The sequence below is a fragment of the Papio anubis genome, chromosome 1, assembly GCF_008728515.1.
Source record: "Papio anubis isolate 15944 chromosome 1, Panubis1.0, whole genome shotgun sequence".
NCBI lineage: Eukaryota > Metazoa > Chordata > Mammalia > Primates > Cercopithecidae > Papio > Papio anubis.
This window is the reverse complement of record NC_044976.1, coordinates 99,793,207-99,811,581: the sequence shown is the minus strand read 5'-3', so window position 1 is coordinate 99,811,581 and position 18,375 is coordinate 99,793,207. Positions and strand designations below refer to the sequence as shown.

The 18,375-nt window shown below is 36.6% G+C and overlaps 1 long non-coding RNA gene across 5 annotated transcripts; it reads right to left on the bottom strand.

Annotated features, from left to right (window-relative positions):
* Positions 1-76: 76 nt before the first annotated feature.
* Positions 77-17,003, bottom strand: LOC101015407. 5 transcript variants are annotated; one of them, XR_004176527.1, is made up of 5 exons: positions 14,125-16,999; positions 11,558-11,667; positions 5,542-9,618; positions 3,710-3,823; positions 77-496 (listed from the first exon to the last, which is right to left on the bottom strand). It is a non-coding gene; the product is annotated as an uncharacterized LOC101015407 (long non-coding RNA). The 5 variants fall into 5 exon arrangements; XR_004176524.1 differs by having other exon boundaries at positions 5,542-11,667; positions 14,125-17,003; XR_002515292.1 differs by lacking the exon at positions 14,125-16,999 and having other exon boundaries at positions 5,542-6,870; positions 9,470-13,791.
* Between the last annotated feature and the right edge of the window lie 1,372 nt (positions 17,004-18,375).

The window sequence follows — 18,375 nt, the reverse complement described above, 5'->3', positions numbered from 1 at the left end:
GGACTGAAAAATCACATCTGAGATAGTTTACTTGGTAACTACGTTGTTGGGAGCTTTGTAAGAAAAACAGTTAAAGGAATTTTAAAACATAATACATTTTTATTTCTTTAAAAATATATGACAAAATTTCTTCTACCATCTGCCATGCTCAGATTTATACCACATTATAAAGTTATTTAATTCCCTAAAGTACAAAAAAGAATGGCTGAATCTCCAAAGAGTTGATAAAGACTGAAGATGTTTATAAGGCATGTTTATGTATGCTATTTCAAGCCATCTACAGGACTTGAGATAGGAATGTTTAGTGTTTGCAAAGCCATAGTCACTGAGCCAGACTTTGTAGTGATCCAGAGATCCTTCCATTTCACAGACCTGTCCTTAACGGCTTCTCCCAAAAAAGATTCACAACTTTATCTGTTGGCTGTGGCAGTATGAGAGGATCTTCCTTCAGTACATATACTACAGCTACACTGGAGTAGCCACCCTTAGGAAGTACCTAGGAGAAAAAATAGAGGAAGATGATGATCACTAACATTTTCTAAGAGTTACACTTTTAATATGATTTCCTATTAAAATTAGGTCTCTTATGTCATGTGGATGACTACTTCATGTAACTAATTTTATTTTTGCACACAAGGTTGAAAGTGAATGTATGGTGAATTTATCTAACAGCCAGCTGAAAAACAGGGGCATCCTGCCTATATCTGTATAAGGTAACATATGAAGAAAATACAAATGAGATTCAATGAACTCAATGTAGAAAAACAAACAAATATGTGTTTATTAATAATATTAGTGATTCCTTTCTGAAAATGGCTTTGTATAAGTACCTTAATTCTCATAAGTGTGAAGCAATCCCACTGGAATGAAAAGAAGTTCTGAGTGGAGAATTGAAGAGCAATTCAGTAACTGGACTAAATGTCAAAAGTACTAAGAAGCTGGAGATGTGATCTGCTGAATCCTACCACTAATTTTCTGCTCTGTCTTCTATTCCCATTCTCCTTCCAAACCTGTGAATAGATCTAGACATACTAACACTTCCTACATTTTTTTTGAGTCTCACTCTGTTGCCCAGGTTGGAGTGCAGTGGTGCAATCTCAGCTCACTGCAACCTCTGCCTCCCAGGCTCAAGTGATTTTCCTGCCTCAGCCTCCTGAGTTGCTGGGATTACAGACACGTGCCACGATGCCCAGCTAATTTTTGTATTTTTAGTGGAGACAGGGTTTCCCCAGGTTAGCCAGGCTGGTCTCAAACTCTTGACCTCAGGTGATCTGCCGGCCTCCGCCTACCAAAGTGCTGGGATTACTGGCATGAGCCACCATGCCCGGCCATACTAACACTTCCTACATTTTGAAAGAGAGAGAGGACTCTAGAAAATTGGCCTCATTCATTAATTCCAAAAATTGTTGTTTTGTAGCGTGTAGTTTGCTGTTTGGTTTTGGAGCCTTTCTTTATGCTGCTAAAATGTCATGTATTCTGTGGCATTCAGCATTCAGTGTCTGTCAAGTGATATATAAGATGAATTCATAAATAAAAAGCCCTGATCAAAGATTAAAGAAAGAAATAAGAATAGCAACAAAGACTTCTTTGTGAACATTTACCCATATTATTAATAATAATATAATTGTTAACCCATAATAAGCACCCAGGGAAACTATAATTGGTATAAAAATAAGATAATTATATAAACAACTATAAAATATGACAGAATGTAGGAAGTGAGAAAGCATTACAAGATTTAATGAGAAATGGGATGGAGGGCTCACTGACTAAAAAGCACTACCCTTCTAGCTGGCTAGGTCAACTCTATCACCATCCTTTTCTTCAAATTCATCACGGTCTCCAAGCACTCTATTTCTCCAATTTCTCCCTCTTTTAATTTATCCTTGCCCCTTACTTTAGTTCCAGTACATCTTCAAGCCCATGGGTCATCAATCCCTCTTTTGCTAATATCTCAATTTCCCCTGTTGCATTATTCATATCACACAGCATCTGGCTTTCCACAGTGACCTTCTCTCAGTTCTTCAAATGTTCCTTCTTCACTCTCACCTCAGGGCCTTTGCATATGTTGTTCCCTCTGCCTAGGACACTCTTTCATTTCCTTGCATTCCCTTAATCTGCTCCCACTTCACTTAGCTGGACTCTTCATTCTTCAGATCTTTGTGTAAACCTCACATCAGGGAAGACATTCTTGACCCCCAGCCTAAGGTGTAGCCTTCTAAACATGCTGCACAGACCCCGGAGAACACATGAAACTTGAAATTAGTTATCAACGCCACTTTTGTGTTGGATTATAACCTCCATTAGAGTGGGTAATAATTCTGCCCTAGTTATTACTCAATCCTCAGCGCTGGTTTATCGCTTGATGTACACCAGGCATTTGATAAACATCTGTGCCATAAATGAAACAATGAAAGGAGAGGGAGACCCCACACATTCAGCTGGGATGATCAAGGAAGGATTTATGGAGGAGAAGGAGGCCTGTGCGACAGGCTTTGGGCAATGAACACAGTAGTGACAAGCAGTGGGAATAATTGGTGCTGAGGCCTGGAGACAAGCGAGTCGGTGGATGCTCAGGGAAGAGTGGAAGGTTCATTTTGGCTGTAAAGGATGGACCATTCAGGAGAGTAAAGGAATATATTGGGCTGGAAAAGAAGGTAAGCATAATATGGGAAAGGCAGGCCTGTTTTGGAAATCAATACTTAATTTTGTAGCCGATGCAGAGACAATGAAGGAATACAGTTCATAGGTCAAACAAAAGAGGAAAGAGAATGTATATAGAAAACTCATTCTTGAACTCACAGTGATACTACAGGCAAGAAAAAATGGCAAAAGCCTAAAATGGACTGCTGACTGCATGAAATAAACAGAAAAGAAAAGAAGTGATAGAAAGAATTACATGTTTAGGATGGATTGTATAAAGAATAAAATATTTAACTAAAATATTTGGGGGGAGGCAGGAAAAGAGATAAACCAGCATGCCTCTTGAGGTTCCTGTAAGAGTAACTAGAAAGAATGGAATAATCTAGATGTATACATGGTGAAGGGAAGGAAATAATCATTTTATTTTGTAACACTATTGTGCTAGATTTTTAACATTTTAGCTAGAATATAGTAATATTGGGGTAAACACTGTAAATCTGTGGCTGAAGATCAATGCAGAATTTCTGCTCTAATGAGATATTATATTTACATTTCTGGTAATATCCTTAGTCTGTTCACATGCTTGTGCAATATAAAAGTATGTTTAAAAAAAAAGACTGCTTCAAGCCATGAATAAACAATGTGTGTTTTCCTGGAGAAATAATTGTACAGAAAATTTGAGGCAATAATCGCCAACCCACTTAACCCCCTCCTCCAACTTAAAAGTATTTTTATATTAAAACAAACAGAAATGTATTGTGGAAGAGAATACAAGATTCACATGGATTTTTAGATAACACTCAAATTCCAAGAGATTTTGTACTTGGCAAACTGCTTTAGGGTCTACCTTCCTTGCCTCAATCTCTTACCCTTCAGTTCAAGTTTATTTTGCTAAGAAAATTATCTAAATAGCCTGTCCACATATATATTGCTAGCAAGTGGCAGGGCAAAGCAAATTTTAAATCAGATCCCTCCAGAGCCTGTGCTCTAAACCACTAGAGTAGACACTATCCAATAATTTAATGGTCTTTTAATTTTAGTTAATATTATATTTAGCATTACTTACCAAGTAAATGACAACATAAGGCCAAATGCAGGCCGCAGGTATTTTTCAATAATGAATTAGCAGGGGCTCCAAGAAGACAGCCAGAGAAAGTGATTGTTCACAGTGCTTGAGAGGCTGAAGATGGGATTATTGCAGAGAGAAAAAGGTTACAGTGGTTTCCTTAATCCTCTACTCACAAATTAAATGGTTATGTTACATATTCTTTTAAGACACAAGCCATCCTCCAAACTTTTAAAAAACAGAGAGCCTACAGCATTTTCCTGTTCAAAACCTTGAAAGCACAGTTTAGAAAGTCCTTCACAATCTGGCTCTAAACTACCCTCCAGCAACTAATCCCCATAGAAACTCAGCTCCAAATACATCAGACTATTTATTAATTAATTAGTTAATACAATTAAAAGTCTTCTTGAAAAGGCAACCTTAAGGTAAAGACTTTAGGATAAGAAAGAGTTGTACAGATTAAAGGAATGAAACAGGGTTGGGAGAAAGAGAATTCCCTGCAAGAACATGCAGAAACAACATCCCATAGGAAGAAAGAGCGAGGCCACCGACAAAAGTTCATTCAGGGAAGATGGTAAGGGTGAAGCTGCAAAGGCAGGTAGGCAGAAGCCAGAAAGAGCACTTCTCAAGGCCCATGCTCCAGTGGGCTTTCCTTCTAGGGAAATGGAAAATCAACAAAAGGTTTTAAGAAAGGAGCGGCATGCTCAGATCCGATCTGTGCTTAAGAAAGTTCACTCTAGATACCCCTTGGAAATGATATTAACACACGTTGTGTACCACCATTACTACTTCCAGATGTATGCCCTCCACTGACTTTTACAAGTAAATGTGGAAACTGACTAAGGGGTTTACCTAAGAAAACTGGTTTTGCACTCTCAGGTTTCAAAATATAGTGATGAAAAGCACAAACGCTTTCCTCTTAAAATCTCGGAGTGCATGTTAGAGTATTTTTTAAACTTTGGTAACCGTAAGAAGCAAATTACTTTAGAGTACTCCATTTTAAAAACGTTGCATAATACATGAAATGTGAGATTACAGCATTACCGATCCACTTTATAATGTTTTTTAAAATGTACTTATTTTAATACAGAAATATGATCAATGAATACAGAATTATATAATCACCAAGAGAACTTACTAGAGTTTTCATAATGGTCTCTTGGCTCTTCTTCTGCTGATATTGGCGCCAAAGAAATTAGGTTATAACTATTGTTTCTTTTTGTGGCTGAAGAGACATTTCCAAGTACAGAATGAATGGAGTTCATTCAGAAGCCTTGCAAATGGGCTGTGGCCCCTTTTTTAATGCATAATAGGCCCAGCAAGGATATTTAGGACAAAACCAAGTTTTACTTTTAACCAGTTGACAATCTTCACATTTTAAAGGAGCTCCACACGCTAGATTTACTTAGGCTTATCTGTTCTTTCATCACAATTTCTATAGAAGAATATTAAGGATGCCAGAGTCACCCACTTAGGGAAGACAGATAGTTTTTTTAAAAATAACAAGATAAATCATATGTTGCTTAAAACCTAAATTACAGAGAACATAGGAATTTCCAGTAGACTAAACTCGTCACAGTGACATGAAACAATAATATTTGAGAAAAAAAAAAGAGAAAAAGAGCTTAGTGGAGAAGCAAGTCACTGGGAAAGGGAAAAAGCTTAAAAGTCATGCATATTGAAAGAAAACTAATGTTTTGTCATTGTTTCTGAATACACTACAGTTTAATGTACTTAAAAAAAAAAATTTACAGGCAAAACATACAACAGTTGGGAGACAAAGTGGTTGTAACCCACTTCCTCCACACCCTCTTGACACTTAACATTGATACCTTGTGTGGTCTTTGGCTTATGCAGTATCCTGTCTCATTATGACTGGACTATTAAGAATCAAGTAACTGTCCCTGGGCGTGGTGACAGGTGCCTGAAGTCCCAGCTACTCAGGAGGCTGGGGCTGGAGAATCCCTTGAGCTCAGGGGCTCGAATCTAGTCTGGACAACATAGTGATACCTCCGTCTCTAGAAAACAAACAACAACCAAAAAAACCGAGACCCAAACACACAAAAGAATCCAAAATCAAATAACGGTCATCAACAATACAATATCCAACTGTAGTTCCTTTTTTTTTTTAAATGCACAGAACAACCTTCTGAAGGTGCCAAATTTAAAGATGGTAAAGTAACAGAGAAGTACACTGTAACCTAATGCTATGGCTTCAGAATAACCCAGTCAAAAGATTTTCAACATGAAAGGAAAGGAATTTAAATTAGTTGCCCTCGAGTTCAATTTTGAAAGATTCTGTATTTTTTTTCCTACTTTGGCAAGGAATACAAATATATTCCTATATTGGTCCAGAGGTGTAGCTCTTCTTCTCAAAGTAATTTGCAGGTTGGACTACAAAGGAGATACAGTAACCCAGTGAAAATAGAAGCAAGACAGGTTCTTGGCATCTGCTTATGCTGCTGCCTGTATTTCTGCCCACACTGGCTCAGGCCAAACAGGGCAGCATCCAGTGGACGGCTAAGGGACCTGTGTCCTCCACACTTCGCTCACCAGCAGGGAGTCATTATTACTCCTTCACATTGGGTACTTTTGAAGCACTTCATAGAAGCTCTTCTTAATGGAAATATTGAGGATTAAAGAACAATTCTGAGACTGAATCATTCTGTAGGGAAAAAACACAACTGTCTAAGTCAGGGGAAACCATCTCTGACAGAAGTTTTGCTAAGAGAAGACAGCTCCTCTTTTCTACACGCTTCTCAAGGGCTAAAGGCTGCTGAGAGATATTGCTAATTGATTCCTTCATGTTTTCATTCGGCAAATATTTATCAAACATATCTAGAGCCATATTTGATAAGTATTGTTTAGTTACTGTGTGTATATTCTAAGCATTTTATTATATAATAATATATACTGTGGAAGTAATAGTATTTAGCTCACTAGGTTGTGAAGAGTATCTAACTCAGTGAGTTGTGAGGTAATAAACATAAAGTGCTCATAAACCATAATCCTGGTGCATTGCAATTGCTCAATAAACGGTCATTCATATTGTTGCTGTTACGGAAGCAGCTGATGTAAAGCTTTGTTTCTTGGTCCAGAAAGAAGTTGCCTTTAATGGAGATATCCAAGGCTAAATAGTAACACTGACATTTGAATAGGATCTGGAAAAAAAGAGAAATTTTTGACTCAAAGGGATTTATAAGGTTTTGAAAAACCCTAAAACTTAAGATTTCTTGTATGCTGTGGAATTTCTGAAGTTTGTGAAGAGACCTGCACTTTCAAGAATTTAGGCTTCGATGTTGAATTGGGAAATTTGAATCCTGGCTCCATTACTTTTTATTTCTATACTTTAGCTCTCTTATGTGTAAAATGAGGCTAATAATTCTACCTATCCCTCAGAGCTTTTGAGAGAACAATACACGTAAATGCTTAAAATAGTGATTGGTACTTAGCTAGACATATCTCAAATCACTACCATCATGATCACCAAATGGCAGAATTGACAAGTGGGATTTGTGTCTTGTTGCCTCAGATTATCTTTGATTTTCTGTACTCTTTGATGTCTAAGATAATTTTGATTCCTATTATTCTATAGCTAAATACTCTAACATGAAGGAATTACTATCCTTTCTGTTTATAAATTGGAAGGATATCTTACAACACAATATTGCAAGGAAAATAACCACACATTGGTAGGTTCAAGGAAAAGAAGAGGAGAAACCATTAGGAAATGAAGCCACCTTGTCCATCTTAGGGGATGCTCACTCCTATCCTTCATTTTTTTTCTTTCAGCTCTCAGTTTTCCCTGCTTCTCCACTGCGCCTCCAGTCTTAGTCTACATGATATTTAAGCCAAAAGTCACTCATAACATTTGTTTGTTTGTTTGGCCTCTAAATTTACATTCTTGAGAGACTCCTGGTGGCTTAGTTTGCCCTCTAATAGATTGCTATGGTAACACTTGTTTCCGTTTGTCTACCACTCTCCCTGCATCCTCTTAACTCCAATTTCTGATTACAAAAAAAAAAAAAAAAAAAAAAGGAACCACCTGTTTCCTGAGCACAGAGTTACATTATTGAATCCAGTTGGCTTACACAGATCCTTAGAATTTGAGTCTTAAGTGGAGGTGCCTTGGGGTGCTCTGGGTCAAAGAGTTCATGAGTTCTCAATGCTCGAGTCCTCAGAATTGTCCTGGTTTCTAACCTCCTGAAGCTTGCTTGTTCAGTGATACCTTCGATTCTGTGAGCTACTCTAACAATTTTCGTATTTAAGATGGTCTCTGTTGCATACGCACCGTTCTGCTTTTTGCAACCAAAAAACAAACAAACAAACAAACAAATAAAACCTATGTGGCTGAGTTCCCTTGGGGTAATTTAATCAGCTGTGGTCAAGTAGGGGCTCATTCAAGACAAATTAATCTGGAGGAGATGTTAAGGGTGGTAATTTGATATATCCATAACAGGGGAAAATGGTGGTTATAAGAAAAGAATCAGACTTGTGCCTACATCTACTACAGTCTTAGCAGAATAAAACAAACCCCATTTAATTAAATTCCACTTAAGTCAATAGGCATTACAATGAGGCATTCACTAGACAAGCACTCAGGGGATATTTAGATAGGTAAGGCTAAAATTTCACTCTCAAGTAATGGCTAGTCTGGGGGAAGACTACATGTACACATATAAGTATAATACAAGGCAAGATATGCTGTCTACTGTGATAAGATAAAAACATGGAGGAAAGAACAATTAATTTGGGTTATGGCATTAGCCAAACAGGTCAGCCTACTGAAAGATTCAAATAGCATGTTGCAAGTCACCGATACAAAGGAGAGAAGGAGCCCTTTTAAAGAGTTGTGGCATTTTGAGATCTTGAGTAACATACAAATGGAGAAAGACTCCTCAGGTTTGTAGGCACTTCAGAAATATTGCTTTCTCACTTTTTACCTCATTTAAGTACAGGTCTAAGTAAAGGTCTGTAGAGGCAAAAATCCTTTCTTACCAACAAGGGAGTCCTTCCCTAACCCTAGTCTTGGGCTGGTAGGAAGTATCCCTATTCAGTGTCCCATTTCCTCACCAAGGTTGTTTTCCATTCCTGAGTTAGTTCAACAAGGGGAAAATCTGGATTAATGGCCCCCACGTCTTTGAAGTGAAGAAATGTACGTCATTTTTCTCAGATCTTAAATCTGGTGACTCAGCACAAATTCTAGCCTTGCATGTATCCCTCAATCAGACTGAGTATCCATTGCATGAACAATGACCCACGGACACCAGTGTAACCCCTGCCTCCTCACCTTCTGCACTGGCCCTGCGGAACTAAGACTCTGCCTTTTATGTAGCCCTTTTGCCTGAGAACAAGTTATCCTAATTCTTGGCAGTCTCCTCTCTGGTTATAACAGTGGAGTCTCTACCATGTGTTTTAAACCCTAGTTCAACAAACAATTCTGTTAGAACCCGACTAATATCTTCCTTACAATGGAGCAGGTGTTGGCAAACTTCTTTAAAGAGCCAGATAGCATATATTCTAGGCTTTGAGGGCCAGAAGGTTTCTGTCACAAGTATTCTGGCATTTTAAGTCCTAAAGCAGCCATAGACCACACTTAAATGAATGGGTAGAGCTGTATTCTAATAAAACTTCACTTATAAAAAGAGGCAATGATTTGGTCCTTGAGTATAGTTTGAAGACCCCCTGCTTTTGAGCATCACTGTTCATGCATTCAGAATTCCTTATTACCATGACCCATCTATTTGCAAGAAAGCTCACCTTAATCTTTCCCAATCCTCCTTTATTTGCAAAGGCATAGGCTTGCCCATCTCACAGTTAACAATATTCAAGATGTCCATGTACCTTACTTCAGTTCCTGGTATACTCCAGAGCCCACGTGAACATTTATGTGTACCCTATCATTCCACCTAGAGCCAAAGTAAAAAAAAGAGAAGCCAGAAGTGGTGGTATGTATATAGTTATCAGCAGTTTGAGGGGGAAAAAAAAAAAGAAAATAACCTAGCCTAAAAGAAGTAATTGTTGCTTCTGGAACAAGAGGAAAGGAGAAAAGTTATAAGACAACAATCTGTTATATTCTGCTTGGCCAAAAGTAAAGAAAATTGTAACTCTTTAGACAATGAGAAGAAAACTGAGGTTCATAAAAATTAAATGAGAGTTCCACATAGGCCTATTAAGGAATTCCTGCTAATTATATTCATCTTGAAGCAAAGGTAGAAGATGTATTGCAATATCCCAAATTGGAAATCTAAATATATTTTCTGAATAAAGTTGTTAAATAGAGTGATTTTTTAAAATGTAGTAGTAGGTTTAATAGGAATTTGTAAGTGGCACAAAACACAATAATAACTGCTATTTAGTTGAGTGACAGTGTAGTGGACATTTTTTTTTCCTGATTTTACCATCTAATATTCATTCCCTTTCTTTTGGTAACACTATCAACAATTTTCTTTGGACAACCATGCTTCCTGTGCCTTCGGTCCCCCTGCTTTGGATTGAGCTGAAACTATCCGATTCCAGGGACAGACATGTGATCTAACAAACTATTGAACCCCCCTGAATTTACAGTTGTTTTAGGAATAGAAACATGCAAGTTTGTCTCATCAAAGTGAGGCCAAGACTCCTATAGATATTTCTGGGGAGAGTTGCTCTTTTTTATGTTATATTAGAAACTGGCAAGATGTGTAAGTTTAGAGTTGCTAAAGGATGACATTAGGAAATAACTTCTTTGAGAGTTAACGCAAGTATTAAGAAAAATAGGCTGGAGAAATGCAGAGACCAAGTCCTGAGAATATTGTTTGAACCCTTAATATTTCAGTAATGAGTTATTTTTTTTAGCCAATTTCTTTTATCATTCTCTTCCTCCTTCCATTATTCTCTTCTTCCATCCCTCCCTCTTTCCTTCCCTTTTATCCCTGCAACTGAGAGTTGTAAAAGAAAGTAAAATAATACAACTTATTTTATGTGAGTATATATAGCTTTCCCTTAACTCACAAAACAATCCTATGGGTGATTATAATTACTCGGTCAACTGAGGAATTGCACAGTATGCCGCTGGTCATGCTATGCATAGTATGCGATTTCTCAGTTGACTTCAAAGCTACGATTCAACCTCAGGCCAGTATGACTCAAAACAGGTGATCTTCACCATACTCCCTGCCCTCAGGTAAAAAGGCTTCTAAGGGAACTAAGCTTCTAGGTCTCAGCAATTCATAGCTACTTCTAATTTAGGGGCCATCTCTATACTAGGGGCATAATGTGATGATAATAGATCAACTTTGGCAAGTGATGTGAAAATAAATGTACTTTTGAAAATGCAGTGACTCCTTGACAGGTGCCCTTTAGAATACTGGTGAATGGCTGTTATAGAAAAGTCATTTCTGAAAGGTATTATTATAAGGCAAACTGCATTTTCCACTTTTATCCCATACCTAATGTCAGGGATATGTTCTAAGAGAAAACTTTTATTCTCATTCATTCTGCAACAAACATGTAGAGACATTTAGAGCTCACCAGGCATTGGAGAAATGTATTGGGCTGCCTAGAACAACAATTTAGACCAACGTTTGCATGTTTCCATCCCAGAAACGCTTGTAGGCCCAGGGTGGTTCAATATTTTGATTGTCCAAACCTGGATCATCTACCTATCCCTGGAATTAGGGATGGTTTCAGTTCAATCCAAAGGACAGGAAGGCCATTTTAGATTGATAAGCCATCTTATGTTCCCGGTATCTGTCTGAAATAATTATATCCTGAGAGCTCTCAGAGTGTGAAGTTTTCTTCTACATGTAAAATTTCACAGGGAACCATGTTTTTCAAACAAAGGCATAAGAACCTGAGAGACAGTACAGCATAGTGATTAACAGGGCTGGCACTGAAGTTCAAGTCCAATCTCTTCTCAGCTGCATGACGTTGAGAGAGTTTTATTTAACGTCTCTGTGCTTCTTCATTTTCCTTGTCTGTAAAATGGGAATGATAATAATCGTACCATTATTGTTAGTTCCCCATCCTCCCCTAAGGTTCTCAACTAAATGAACTACTGACTTGCTATCTAACTTTTAATTTGAATATTAATAGAATATATTCACTTATATTGTGAATAAGTGAACATGTTTCACTTATTTCTCTTATCTCTGTCACAATCTTTTATGCACACACGCAAATATGCTACATAAATTAGCTCTAAAAATGAGCAACTTGTAATACATGCCCAGCATTGTAATGTAAGTTAAGTGATATTTTATTAGGGAGCAACTAATGATTTTTATCATATAAAATAAATAAGGAAATTTATCAAGATAGTTTTCATCATAAAATATATTTTTAAATACCTTTCTTCCTAAATTTTCTATTAAGTTTGACCTAGCCATATGACTTACATAAATTATATTGGCAAAACTGAAGCTAATTATCTGAAACCATTTAAAGTATGGCTATTTCAGAACAATAATATGAGTATCACTTAAACAATGTTATAGTGTGTACACACATATCTGTCTTTCTATCTAGCTTAGGGGTGGGAGGACAGACTGAGGCAATAGGGAAATCTCTCGTTAGTTTAGGAGTCAGAGAAATTTCCCTTTACTCTTTTCATCAGAAAAAATTAGAACAGATCATTGGAATCTATTTCAAACAAATAAAAACTTTCCTAGTGTTTCTGAAATGCAAAGGCTAAAGTGTCTAAATTGTCATATAGAAAACCATATGACTCAGATTCCTAATACAGTTTTATGAATGAAGAGCTGAACCACTTTGTTATATACAAAGGACTAGATAAATGCCAGAGAAATGCTATACTCCTGGGGATTAATTCTTTTATTACTATTTAACTAAGTTGTCCTAATGATTTATCAGTTCAAATGTGATATTAAATGCTATATGTTGCTCCATACTTGATTTTAAGTGAACCAAATGCTTAATTATAGTATTTGGAATTTTTTTGTTATTTTTAAAGGCTTTTTAAGGTTTTTATATACTTGATAGTAAGCTGAATACTTAGGTTAGCTTCAGTTACACAATTGTAAGATTTTTACTCTACAAATATTCTTTTAGAATTGAAATTTATACCAACTTTTGCATGTTTTCATCTCTTAAACAATTGTAGGTACAGGGAAGGGGGGTTCAATATTTTTATTGTTCAAACCTAGATCACATACACACCCCTGAAATCAGAGTACAGACAGCTGATATTCAGAGTGTAGACAGCTGTCTAAACAATAAGAACTCTATGTATCAGGACAGGTGCTATTATTATCCTCCAAATCTACAACACAAGTGTTGATTTATAAAAGATTTGGAGGGATAAGGTTTAAACATTAAAACAACAAGCAAATATCCCAGTAAAACAAAGCTGCAAATTTCAATCCATTCCTTACCCAAGAATCAACTATTCAATGACAAATTTCAAGAAAAGTACAGGGGTTGTCCACTGCTTTGGAAGTATTTTGATAACACGTAATAATATCCAACTGTGGAAATTTATCACAGCTACCTAAGAAGCTCAAGGTACCACTTCAAAGCATTACCAAGAATCACCTAGCATATTTCCAAAACCTGAAGAATCAACTTAATTTACAAATTGTTAGACTATGAGTTTCTTCGAGACATGGACCACATTTCTTCTCATGGTTTGCTGGTACCTTGCACAAATTAGGCACTGAGTATGTGAAGGAGCATGGCAGACTGAAGTCCTACACCTACCAGAAGAAAGACCACACACCCTTGTAGTCACATAGCTCCAACCTATTGGCCTAAAATCAATGGCCAGATGATCAAAAGCAGTGGTTCCCAATTGGGGATGATTTTATCCCCCAGGGATATTTGGCAATGTCTAGAGTCATTTTTGAATGTCAGAGCTGTGCAGGGGTGCTGTCATTTAGTAGGTAGAGGCCAGGGATGCTGCCAAATATCTTACAGCACACTGGTCAGCCCACACAACAAAGAATTATCTGGCTGGAAATGTCAGTAGAGCTGAGGTTCAGAAACCCTGATCTAAAAGGTAATTGAATATTTGGCTGGGCACAGTGGCTTATGCCTGTAATCCCAGCAATTTGGGAGGTCAAGGTGAGTGGATCACTTGAGGTTAGGAGTTTGAGACCACCCTGGCCAACATGGTGAAACCCCATCTCTACTAAAAATACAAAAATTAGCCAGGCATGGTGGTGCATGCCTGTAGTCCCACCTACTCAGGAGGCTGAGGCATGAGAATCGCTTGAACCTGGGAGGCAGAGGTTGCAGGGAGCCAAGATCATGCCACTGCACTCCAGCCTGGGCGACAGAGTGAGACTCCGTCTCAAAAATAAATAAATAAATAAATAAATAAATAAATTAATTAATAAAATAAAATAAAAGTTAATTGAATATTCATGACGGCATCAGACAGACAGTCAGACAGAGTGGAACTCACTAAAATATACCTTAAGTTTAAAAAATTTCATTGCAAGATTCAGTACTCATCTTCCAAAAGAGAAAAGCGCTGGAATGAAAATGTGGAAGTAGAATGAAAAGCCTTCCATTTTCTCTCAATGAACACAATTTTTCATACATTTTCGTGTTTATCACCACACGTGATATTCAGGAACTGTGGAAGAACATAAGTGATAATGATAGGCTGATACATAAGGAGTCTCATGTCACCTAGAAAGTAGATTGACTTTTGTTAATGAGACACTTAAAGAGGTCAAATATGGAAGGGCTAGGTTTGTATTCAATATCTAGCATAACAATAGTGAAATAGGAAAGGTAAAGGTGATAATGATAAAGGAGGCAGTTAACATCTTTTGTGTCCTCTCAATCTGCCAGATACAATGCTACAACACCTTATGTGTATTCTCATTTGACTAGTAAGATCTATCAATCTCAGAAGTTAAGTGTTCCAGAAAGTATACGATTTGATCATTTCTATAAAAATTGTACTGTAATTTCCATTTTACAAGTCTCACTCCTCCACTAGACTGGGGCCTTCTGGAACCTACCCTCCAGAAGGCCCCAGTCTAGTGGAGTGGGACTCGTAAAACAGACTGATAAAGTAGAAGTCCTAATGATGTCTTATTTATCATTAGGAATTATTCATCATTAGGACTTATTCATCATTAGGACTCCTACTATCCCACCAAATAGGCCTTTCATTAGAGATTCATTAAGTGAATACGAGTAACACTGTGCAACAAAACAAAAATCTAGGGGAAACCATCTAAAGTCCTTCAAATTCTAAGGAGAAGAGAGGTTATCATAAGTCTAGTCTGTGAGTTCTTCCATGAGCAAGATACATTATCTTTGTATTCACAGCTACTAGTGAAGAGTCTAACACACAGCAATTAATGAGAATATTTTAACTTGAACTTGGGACTGTAAATATTTTCAAAAGTGTTTCCAAGAAAGGGAAATGTGATCCTCTCCTTTACATGGATCTTGACTCAGCAAATACAGTTACTTCTTTTTCTCACTTGTACTTGTTTACAACTCTGTGTGGTTCCTGCCATTTACTGCTCAGTTCTGATAACAACAATGAATGGCACTCAGACAAGGTCAAAGGGAGGCAACATTTTGCTTGAGCGATTTCTTCATTCAGCTACATATTATATGTGAGTGTGGATGCAGAGTGGGTTACAGAAGTAATGACAAATACTCCTTCCTTAATTCTAACACAGAGATCTACAGCTGCCTTATTAGATTATTGCCTTATCTGGGGAACCATCCTGTGGTGCTGCAGTGGATACTGTGGAAAAAGGAGGAAGCAAAGAAGTGAAAACAAGATAGATGTGCCAAGTCAGAAACTACATTACAATTTTGAGTATATTATTCAGATACCACCATCAATCAATCCTCCCGATGTTTTATTAATGAAGACAAGACTTACATCTCTTCCCTTTTATAGCCACTCAAAAAAGATCTCACAAAACTTCAAAAATCAAGCATATTGGCATAATAACAGCAACTATTAAGAATTTGCTTGCTATTTTTTTGACTTAGAAAAGATGTTTTCTTCATTAGCTTCATGAACTAATATTTATGAAGTACTCTCATGTATTGTACATGCATATCTATCATATACTACTCTGAGAAAGTTAGGGAAGTTTCTGCCCTGTGAGGTTTTTTGAGTGTATTGCAGGGAATGAAGGAGAGTTAAAAAGAAAGGTCATATTCTCTCCCTCTCAACCGTCATAATCAAAAACACTATAGCTGGGCACAGTGGCAAGCGCCTCTAGTCTCAGCTACTTGGGAGGCTGAGGCTGGAGGATCATTTGAGCCCAGGAGTTCAAGACCAGCCTGGGCAACACAGTGAGACCCTGTCTCTAAAATATAATATTTTATATATAAAAAACTGTAACTTAATAGCATAGATCTGACCAAACCAAATGATGAATATACACCCTCAGAATATGGAGTGGGAGAGTAAACATAAAATATCACTTTCACAATTCTTTTTAACACAAATGATTTCTAAATTTACTGATTCTAAGATGAGAAGAAAAATGTCCCTTAGATAAGCTCTGGTCACTTAGGGTCAGTTTCCAACAGCAGATTCCTTCTCAGTATACTACCCAATGGTGGAAGATCCCCAAAGTGGACAGCCGGAGAGCTGCAACACATGCAAAACACTTGCAACCCTTCTTGTTTTCTTATTTTTCCTGTTTTCATTGGCAGAATTTTTTCCCTGCTCAAAGCAGAGTTGCAAATGAAAGCAGCTGCCCAAAGTGGAGGAAGTTCAAAGACCAGAGAAGAAAGAGAAAGGAGGTGGGGGTCAAATGAGGAAAACAACTGAAGACAACACCAAGACTCTTGGCAACTCTGCTTTGTATGAAAGTCTAAAGCAGAAAACACATTTGTGGACAGATGGACTGATGGCAGCTTTGGGCAAAGCAATATAGCAATATGCTTTCAAGTGACTTAACAACTGAGTATTATATTTTTAAACAGACTTGAAAACTTTTAACAATCCCAAAGCAAGAAATATTTCTAAATATTTTCCTCTGAACTTCTGATGGTCACTTTTTTGGTTCCTGTCATGTATTTATTCATGTTTCTGAATCATGCTACAGATGAAAATCTATTTAAAGTTATTGCATGAGTTTCCTTGGCTTTCATTACATTATCAGGAAAATACAGGTGTAGTTATTTTGGAGTCTGACTTCAATAGGTACATTTAGAAGAATTCGTGTATATTTAGCATTTATTTTTTAACTACAAGGTTTAGTGCTTCATTAGATATTAAAATTTAATCTTGAAATTCTTACAAAAGGATTATAGTTAAAATATTCATTGCAATTAATTATTTTATTTTTATGGAGAAATGAAAGAAGTAAAATAAATACAACTTATGGGACATTTCAGAATACATTTTTAAAATGTTTTAAAAATATATAAATACCCTACTGTATTTTAGGATTTTTAGAAATATTTTATGCAAAATTAATTTATTTATATTTCAATGCTAACATATAAATTCTGGAATGTTACAATTCCAAAACAGACTGAAAAACTCACTGGAGTGCAAAGATTCTGGAAGACAACTTGTTTGAATATATTTTTGCAAGTTCAAGTATCTAAACTTTAAGACAAAGCTTTTCTATTGCCCTAGCTTCTTTAAAAAATATATTTACAAGCGAGAATGACTGGAAAATGGGACCTAAAAATGTTTGCCGTATCTAGAAATTTCATAAACGTAACTGTAGAGCGGTAAACTCTTTTTACAGACTGACCGCCAACTCCAGAAGCCTTTTCTTTCAGTCAACACTTTCCCACCGTGAGAACCATTTCTCATTAACAACCAAATTGTTTTCCAATGCTGTGCTATAAGGGGTTTCCTTAGAAACCATTTGGTAAAAGACTGTGGCTTTCTTCCATAGAAATCTCAAGCAGTGAAAAGGCAGATTTTCTGGCATAAATCAAACCCAATTTCTAGGGTTCACTAAACCCTTTCTCCTCAAAATAATGTTTTGTGACTTGATCTTAGCAGTTAATAGTACACGCAGGAGAGCTGGTGTGAACCAGTTTTAAATGAATTTTATTCCATCCCTTTTGTCATACAATTGAAATCACTTTGAGGGCTTGTTATACCTTGATAAAGGTTTAACTGCACAACTAATGGACAAGATAATACACTTAACTATGTGGTAAAATGTGTAATTTTTTTCCCACCAAATGTGCTCTGTGAATTAATCTTTGTATTATTAGGACAATGTTATGTGTTCTGATTTCAGAGTTGTTCTTGCTTGTAAATATGCTATTTAAAATAAGTTGTGACAACACAAGTTTCTGTGCTAAAAACATAGATATTTCATCCGGCATATATATATATATATATATATATATATATATATATATATATATATATATGCATATATACACACACACACACACACACATATACCAATAGTGTTGTAGAAAATTTTTAGATGCATATAGATTCATATGAAATACACCAAAAAGAAGCATGTGTACCAGCAATTACGTCTCTAGTGTATACGTGACAGAGTGCTTTAAATGAAAATCCAAAATTATTACTGGAAAGGAATAATACATTTCCACATCTCTATGCCTTCTGTATACTTTGTTTCCTTTACAAGCAATGTGCACCTGCCTCCCAAATTTTATTCCTCCCTCAGACATTGCTGACTCATCTCCTCATTCACTCACCCATTTACTCATTCCATACATTTTTACTG